An 8,239-nucleotide genomic window follows, 5' to 3' on the forward strand; every position below is an offset into this window, starting at 1 on the left:
TATTACACCTTACATAAATGTTTCATACTTCAATTAGTCCTTTAAGGTCTTTAACCTATGTTTCAAAGTAAGGCGAGGGGTAAGGGTTCGTTCGCGAAACGTCGTTACTTAAAACGGCCGTTTCTCCTAAACCGTTCATCGGAATCAAACGAACCACATATCAAAACGAAGATCGTAACACTAACTATCTAAAAATGGCAATGGTAAAAACTTAACAGTGAGTTCAAGGGTTCTGATGTTAAGAACAAAAACAGTCTACGGTAAATCGGGCATTACGACGGCTATGTTTACGCGATTACCCAATTTTAAACCACTCCAAATCATCTCACAATCAACCCACAATCACAACCCAATCAAAACTCCATCCATACTTTATCATAACAGCCCCAACAACTCAACATTAACAATTTATACTATTCTTTATCATGAATTTAAACTACACTTAAGTTCATTAATCAACAACCAAGATTTACAACTCCAAGAACATCCCAAATCCAACTAAACACTACATACACAACCATCAAGCCTCTCATGAACTATAATATTCATATTATGCTCTTAAAATTCAATAACAAAGCCTGGTTAAGAGATTATACCTTCCTTAAAGCTTCTTAACACAACACAAGAGCTTTGAATGCCTATAGAACCTTGATCCTTGCTTGTATAACCTTAATCTTTCATAAAAATTCAAGATAACTAAAGTTATTTCTTGAAGGTTACTATTCACCATCTTCTTCCTTGATTTATTGGAAGAGATTGTGAAGGAATTAGGAGCTTAAACTTATAGCATATCCATATCTATGTACAAGGAACCTTAGATAATTACCTTGTGATTTAACAATGCTTGGAACTTGATTTTTTGGAAATTTATTCTTTGAAAAAAAAGAAAAGCCGAGAGCAAGCTTGGAGAAAGAGAGATTTTTGTGTTTTTGCTTTGATTTGATTCTTTGGTTGGTTGTTTTTGATTTGTTTTTGGGTAATTACCTTTCTAACCTTGACTTTGTGTGGTTATAAACCAACCACATCTCCTTCCTCCCTATGTCATGCTTATGTCATCATGTGATGTCATCCTCCCCTCTTTGTCTACTTCTCATTGGTTGGATGACATCATCCCCTCTAATCTCTTTGATTAACTTCCTAATTGTTTGCCTAATGACCGCTGATCTGTTATACGGTTCGCTTAACTTTCGTTTTCGTTTATCGTTTGAGGGATCATACCCGGGATCTTATTACTTGGGTTTCCTTAACCTTTCTCAATACATTATAATCCTTTTATGATCCTCTCTTATAATCCTTTAATTTAAATCCTTTTATCCTGTTACCTTATACTTAATTCTTTTTGTATCTAGTGGATTTTCGGGAAAAATCAAATTGTTCGGAAATTGGATTCTGACGATGTTTACATACACTTATATACCACATAGAGTACTAAAAATATCCCAGAAGATCAATAACAGAACCCCTACATAGTGTGGCATGAAAAGTTTTCTCATTCAGCATAATCTGCAAAATCACTATTCATAAGGGTTTCAAAAATTTCCAAAAATTGGGGTTATTACAGTCTCCCCTCCTTAAAAGGATTCCGCCCCGGAATCAGATAGAAAATGAATAGGGATACTCTCTTAGCATTGCACTTTCTAACTCTCAAGTAAATTTTCCCACATTGTGGTTCTTCCATCAAACTCTGAATAGTTTGATAACCCTTCTCCTAAGCACTTGTTCCTTTTCACTCTATAACCCTTCCTGGTTGCTCCATATAGGTTACATCGGGTTGCATGTCTATGCGCTCATATGCCCCTATTTATCTGGCATCCGAATTACACTTTCTTAACATTGATACGTGGAACACGTCCTGAACTTGCTACATGTTTGGGGGTAGGGATAGCTCATATGCTAACTTCCCAATACGTCTTAATATATTCAAGGGTCCAACAATTCGTGGACTTACTTTCCTTTCTTTCCAAACCACATCAATCCTTTCCAAGGGAATACCTATAACAACACTAGGTCCCCTATTTCATACTCTTTGTCCTTTCGAGTCAAATCAGCATACCTCTTATGTCCATCTTGGATTACTACCAGCCGTCCTCTGATTAGATCTATTATATCCCTGGTCCTTTGGACTACTGCGGGTTCGAGCATCTTGCGCTCTACAACTTCATCCTAACATAAGGGAGATCGACATTGTCTTCCCTCAAGGATCTCATAAGGCGATACCTCGATATTGACATACGATCGATTATCGTGAGATAACTTAATCCGCGTTAAGTGATCATTCTAAATTCTTTCAAGTCTATTGCACCGACTCTCATCATAGCTTCTAGCATTATAGCTTTTGCTTCTCAATACCCATTCTTTTCCAGTTCGTAGTCGCTACTACCTTCCGTTCCTAATATTATACTGGTTATACTTTCGCTCGTTAGCGTTCTATAACCTTTTAATAACCATGTCAACCTTAGTATCACGAACGCGTTAGAATCGGAATACTACCGTACTGATACTACTTCCTTTAGCTGCTTCCATCTTCGAAAGCTTGATCCATCATATAGAAGTAAAAGAATTCATTGAGAGATCACTATGATCATGAACACGTGTTACATTGCATAGTTAGTACAGAAGGTGGCCAGCCTTTAGTACTTGACAAGCAATTAAACAATAGCTGGTATCCTACTCGGCTTCTATCACACAGATAGATAGTCATTCGGCAATACCTCCCCTTCTGGAAGGGTTGTTCTTCTCAGTTTATATGAAATGAAAAGAAGAGAAAAGAACGAATTGAAGAGAATTATAAATATAAAAAAAAATATACTACCACAAAATATCTGGCTTGGAACCTACCTCTGAACTATAGAGGTTTGTCATAGGAGAACAAAACATATATCTATTTATATCAACATCAAGTATTATAGCATCGTATTTCACATGCCTAAATATTTTTGCTATTCCGTCCATCATTCTATGGACCCAGGCTCTTCCTCGAGCTTATACACAATCACCTTTGAAACTCCCTCGATATTGAAAATCGAAGCTGGGATCTCATTCTAGACATCATCGTTACTAGAATTCTATGCTTGCATCGCAACCTTCCTCGTATAGTAATACGACTCTCTATTGATAGGAAGGAATAAATATTCAATAGGTAGATACTCTACTTAATTAGTCTATCAATGATAACTTATACACTACCACGACCCGATTAGCGGTACTTAATCTCAACATCCATTCCAATACAACTCTCATGGTTGTAATCAGCTCATTACTCGCAGAATCATTGCTGCCTTACTATGGTCCACCACTGACCTACTATCATTATTCACTTTCCATGAAATCTTAATATCTAACCATACGGAGTCCATATATGTCGTATAAAATTCTTCTAAGGAGGTAACATTATCACCATTCATGATTCATGAAGAACACTCCTGATCCTGACATACATACATGACATGAAGCAGATAAAATTGCAGAAGAGTTTCAATCAAAGCAACGATAGCAGGTTAATACCATTCTTACTCGTATGCCTTAAATAGAAGACTTAACTCAAGGGTTCGCCTAGTCCTTTTTTGAAACATGGTCCTGGCTTATCTCAAGATAGTATCTTCTGAGATAGATAGCCCGCTCATGGCGATTACACGAATTAAACCTTTACCAACTACTATTACGGTTGGGTATTGCACAGTCATCAGAAGGAATGTCAATCTTCCAAACCCTAATACAACCTTCATAGCTTTAACCATCATCACTGTATTCCTTTGGCACAGGCGCCTATAATTATCCTCTTACCTTTAAAGTGTCGGCCACCTCTTTGGCCTTTCCTGATAGTAAAATTTCCTTACAGTCAATGTCATTTTAACCACCTCCAAATAAATTTTCTACCTTGTTCACAGCTTATGTGAAGATGTTTTCCTTAAAATCTGATGAGTAAAAAAAATTACCATTTTTCCATAAGTTGTTGCCTCAGTCTTTAGAGGTTAATCACTGTCATGACTGACTCTCAATCATAATTAGAACATCTTTTATCTTAAGTCCTAATGACCCTGAACAATTTCGACCATTACTGGTTCGATCCATACCTTCTCGTGGTTTAACACGTGCCTCACTTGGCATCAATATAATTACGTCATATTTCCTTTATCAACATTTCTATTCTTGACAATTTTGAATTTTACCTTTCTCCTTGTAAAACCTCTAAGGTTATCCTTGAATCGTTCCTCCTGTATTCCCTAGATACAGGGCATATCAAAATACCATTTACTAATACTAGAACCATTGTCTATATACTTCTAAAAATTTTTCCACTGATCCTTAAAGGTTGTTATTACCTTAATCCTTTCCAATTCATACTGTCAAAACTCATACTATCCCTATTAAGGGTGAAATGCCAACCTTTATGCATTCCCCTAGGATTCATTTTAAGTTACCGATGTTCTATCCTTAATTCCACCTTTAAAAAGGTACATGCATCCTTTCATGGATAAATCAAGTCATATATCCCTGATAAGGGGGTCTTATTCAATCATTCCCACCTCGATAGTATATGCCTAATTTCACAATAACATCTGTATTAAAAAGGGGGTCAATCAATATGGCCTCCAAAAGATAACAACGGTTATCCGCTTTTCTTGCCTAATTTGGTAATGATAACAAGGATGTTCTGGAAGATATTGGTCGTGTTCAACGTGAACCTCTTCTTAATAATTCCTTATTTACTTTTGTTGTTTATCTCAATAGTCACCTCAATGTTGGGATATCTTTCATATCTGGCGTCTCCCTTTCTGGGTATCATGCCACCGGTCTTACACTTCACCTTCTTGAAGGTCACTTCCTTCATCCAATTTTCTTAATTTCTTACTTTCTTGTCTCCTCAGTCTATCTGCGTCTCATTATTTATCCTTCGAACTATCTCAAGGTTTCCTCGAATCCTCCCAACTTACAGGGGATAAAATATATGTATCTCTTATGCCCTCAACCATCAATTTTAACTCATGGTGAATCACCCTCATCCTGACGAATGCATACTTTTCTATTTCTATTGCTACGAGTCTTTAGGGTTTCCTCATACCCAACTCCCTTATCATACCTCAAACTCTATTGCCTTTATATTCCTTTCCACTTCAGTTTCTTTTTATTTTCCTTTCTCTTATCCTTATTTCATGAACCAACACAACATAAGTATTGATTTCAAACATCCCGTCATTCGGGATTCGTGTCCTCAGAACGAATCTTGACAACTTTTACAACTTAGATTTAGAATTCATCATACTCATCCGCTTTTGTTCTAGCTCCAAAGCTTTTACACTATCTCCATAACCTTGGGAGTACTTTCCTGAAAAAAATTGACTGAACTTAAATCAGTTTATTATAATCTCTTGCTTCGTGCCTTCCTTGGCCTTTCACAAGCGGGTGGCCTCTCTCTTAGGAGGGTAAGTGACAAAAACCATCTTTTGTGATTCGTCAATCATTTAGAATCTCAAATGATTCCTATATTTCCTTTAGCCAGGCTCTGGCCTCAACTGGGTCAACTTGTTCCTTAGAACACTGAGAGCTTAGCGATTTAAAGGTCCTGAAAGAATTTCCTACCGCATTGTTTCCTCAAGGTGGTGGTTGGGGATAATAGTCTAAGTTCTGTCTAGACAGGTCCATAAATTGCCGTATAGGAGTACCGTCTCGGGTCTCCTTTCCTTACTCGACTTTCTGTTTCCTTAGTATGAAATGTTTCAACCTTCTCCCATAATCGGGGTTATCTTATACATTAAAAACCTTGTTTTCCACTATATTATGTTATGGGTTCTTTCGATCTTGATGGCGACCTCCCTGACTATCACGTTCAGGGTTTGCTCTAAATCTTATTCCTCAAACTAGCTTTCATCTAAGATCTCATCTTTAAGCTCTTGAACATTTGGAACTCAAATTCTGTAGGAATACCTCATTATTCACTTATCATTTTTCTCGATATTAATCTTTTATCTAATTGTTGGCTCTCTACCTTCATTCATCACTTTTTCTGGCACAATATGTTCTTTTCCAAAAATTCGGTCTGTATTGCAATCTCAAACAGCTTTTCGGTACCGGCTCCGGTTACCTTCACTTCTATTTCCATTTTCTCAAAATCTCTTATAAACTCTCCCAAAGACATTATTATCTTGAGTCTCTCCTTTTTACTAAGGGCATCAGCCACCACATTGGCTTTCCCTGAATGATAAAGAATTTCCCAATCATAATTCTTGATTAGCTCTAACCCCCTCATTTGGCGCATGTTAAGCTCTTTCTGTGTGAAAATGTACTAGAGCTCCTATGGTTTGTGTAAATCTTGCACTTCTCTCCGTACAAGTAGTGCCTCTAATCTTTAGGGCAAAACTATTGCCACGAGCCCAAGCTCATGGGTGGGGATATCGAATTTTTATATTCCCTTAATTGTCTTGACGCGTACGCGATTACCTTGCTGTGCTGTATGAGAAGCACCCTAATTCCTTATGCGAAGCGTCACTACACTTCACAAAATCTCATTTTCCATCCGGCAACGCCAACATTGGGAACGTCACCCACCTTTGCTTCGGTTCTTAAAAGTTGTTCTCGCATTTCTCTGTCCATTCGAACTTCTCAGTCTTACGAGTAAGTCACGTTAAAGGGGCTACTATCTTTAAAAACTTGAACGAACCTCTGGTAGTGACCGGCCAATCCTACCTCTGGGAGTTGCCCTAACCATGGTCATCAATTCCTCAGTGGTCCTTTATTCATTCTTGTCAGGATCCTTCACGGGATCCTCCTCAGCCACAATCCCTTCTAGGACAACATCCTCAACCGTTACATCCTCAATATGAACATCATCCGGTCCTGCGTTAGGACGCTCTATCGGATCCAAAATTTGATCTCCAATTAGTAATAAAACATCATCGCGCTGTCACTTCTCAACCTCAGAGTTCGGAGTCCCGCGACCATATACGATAACGAACTACGCTACTATCACGATATTTGTAGGGGTTCACATAAGGGTTTTAACTGTCAGTACTACGTTAGGTAGTCCGACTATGAACTTGGCAAGAGTTCTTATTATCTTAGTGAACTTATTATCTTAACGTCACATCATCTCTGAGGTTTATAACGCTTAGCTCTGATACCACTTCTGTAACACCCCCAAATCCGGGGTCGGGGATCCGGGTTGTCACGAGTTCCATTTCCCTTAATAACACCCAATCTTAATAAATAATCAACTACTCTGTACTGTGACCCCACCATTAAACACACACACCACAAGTTATAGCCTCAGAGATGAATATCCAAAAATAATCACAAGTCGTTTTATTCCACAATTATATGCCAATGCACCTTAAACAGGTTTCTGAATAAATTTACATTTCTTTGCCATTATTACAATTCATAATATACATAAGTCTGGTACATTATTAGTTGAAAACTTAGCCTATTGGTAATTTCTACCTCAGCTACAGCGGCCTCAACGCTTCCGGAAAGCTGCGGAACGTTTCCTATCCGCTTGCGAATTGGGAGCTTGGTCCTGTTCATCTTATCTATCTGATGTTGTGTGATGAAAGAAGAAGCAAGGGTGAGCAGCAAGCCCACCAAAATAATATGTATAATGATTAACAATATATGAGCCTTCTCATAGTACTCATGAAAGTCTTGGTCAAAAGAAATGAACCAAGTTGATATCTTAATGCGATGAAGTCGCAAAATATTCAGTGTATATATACATATATACTTTTCAAAATATGGGAAGTCCTCTTCCATGCATAATACACACAGAGTTCCAGTGTATAACTGTATAAAAATATCGTTGCAAGGTGATCTCATATATCTAACCTTGTCTCAACGTTTTTCTGAAAATCTTTGTCATGCATAAGATAATCATTTACTAGATATAAGTTTAAAATATGAAGTTACAAGATACTCTAATATACTTATATCTTTTCCAAATACTACTTGAACTACCACCGTTCAAGTTATAATTAGTTTCAAAAGTTCATCACACTGATGAGACTACAAGATAAGACTTGAATAGATTCAATCTTTGAAATATTTTGAAGGAAATGAAGTTATGATATACTTCATTAAGTCCCGATATATATATACACCTATATATATACATACGTTTCCAGAAAACCTCTGTCATGTAAAGTATGAACAGAATTGCAATATCCAATAAATTTGCAAAGGAAAGAATTTTGGCATAAACCTGATATCTTGCTGATCAGGCAAAGATACCAATAAGTAACCTTTTCTA

The sequence above is a fragment of the Apium graveolens genome, chromosome 5 (genome assembly GCF_009905375.1).
Source record: "Apium graveolens cultivar Ventura chromosome 5, ASM990537v1, whole genome shotgun sequence".
Lineage (NCBI taxonomy): Eukaryota > Viridiplantae > Streptophyta > Magnoliopsida > Apiales > Apiaceae > Apium > Apium graveolens.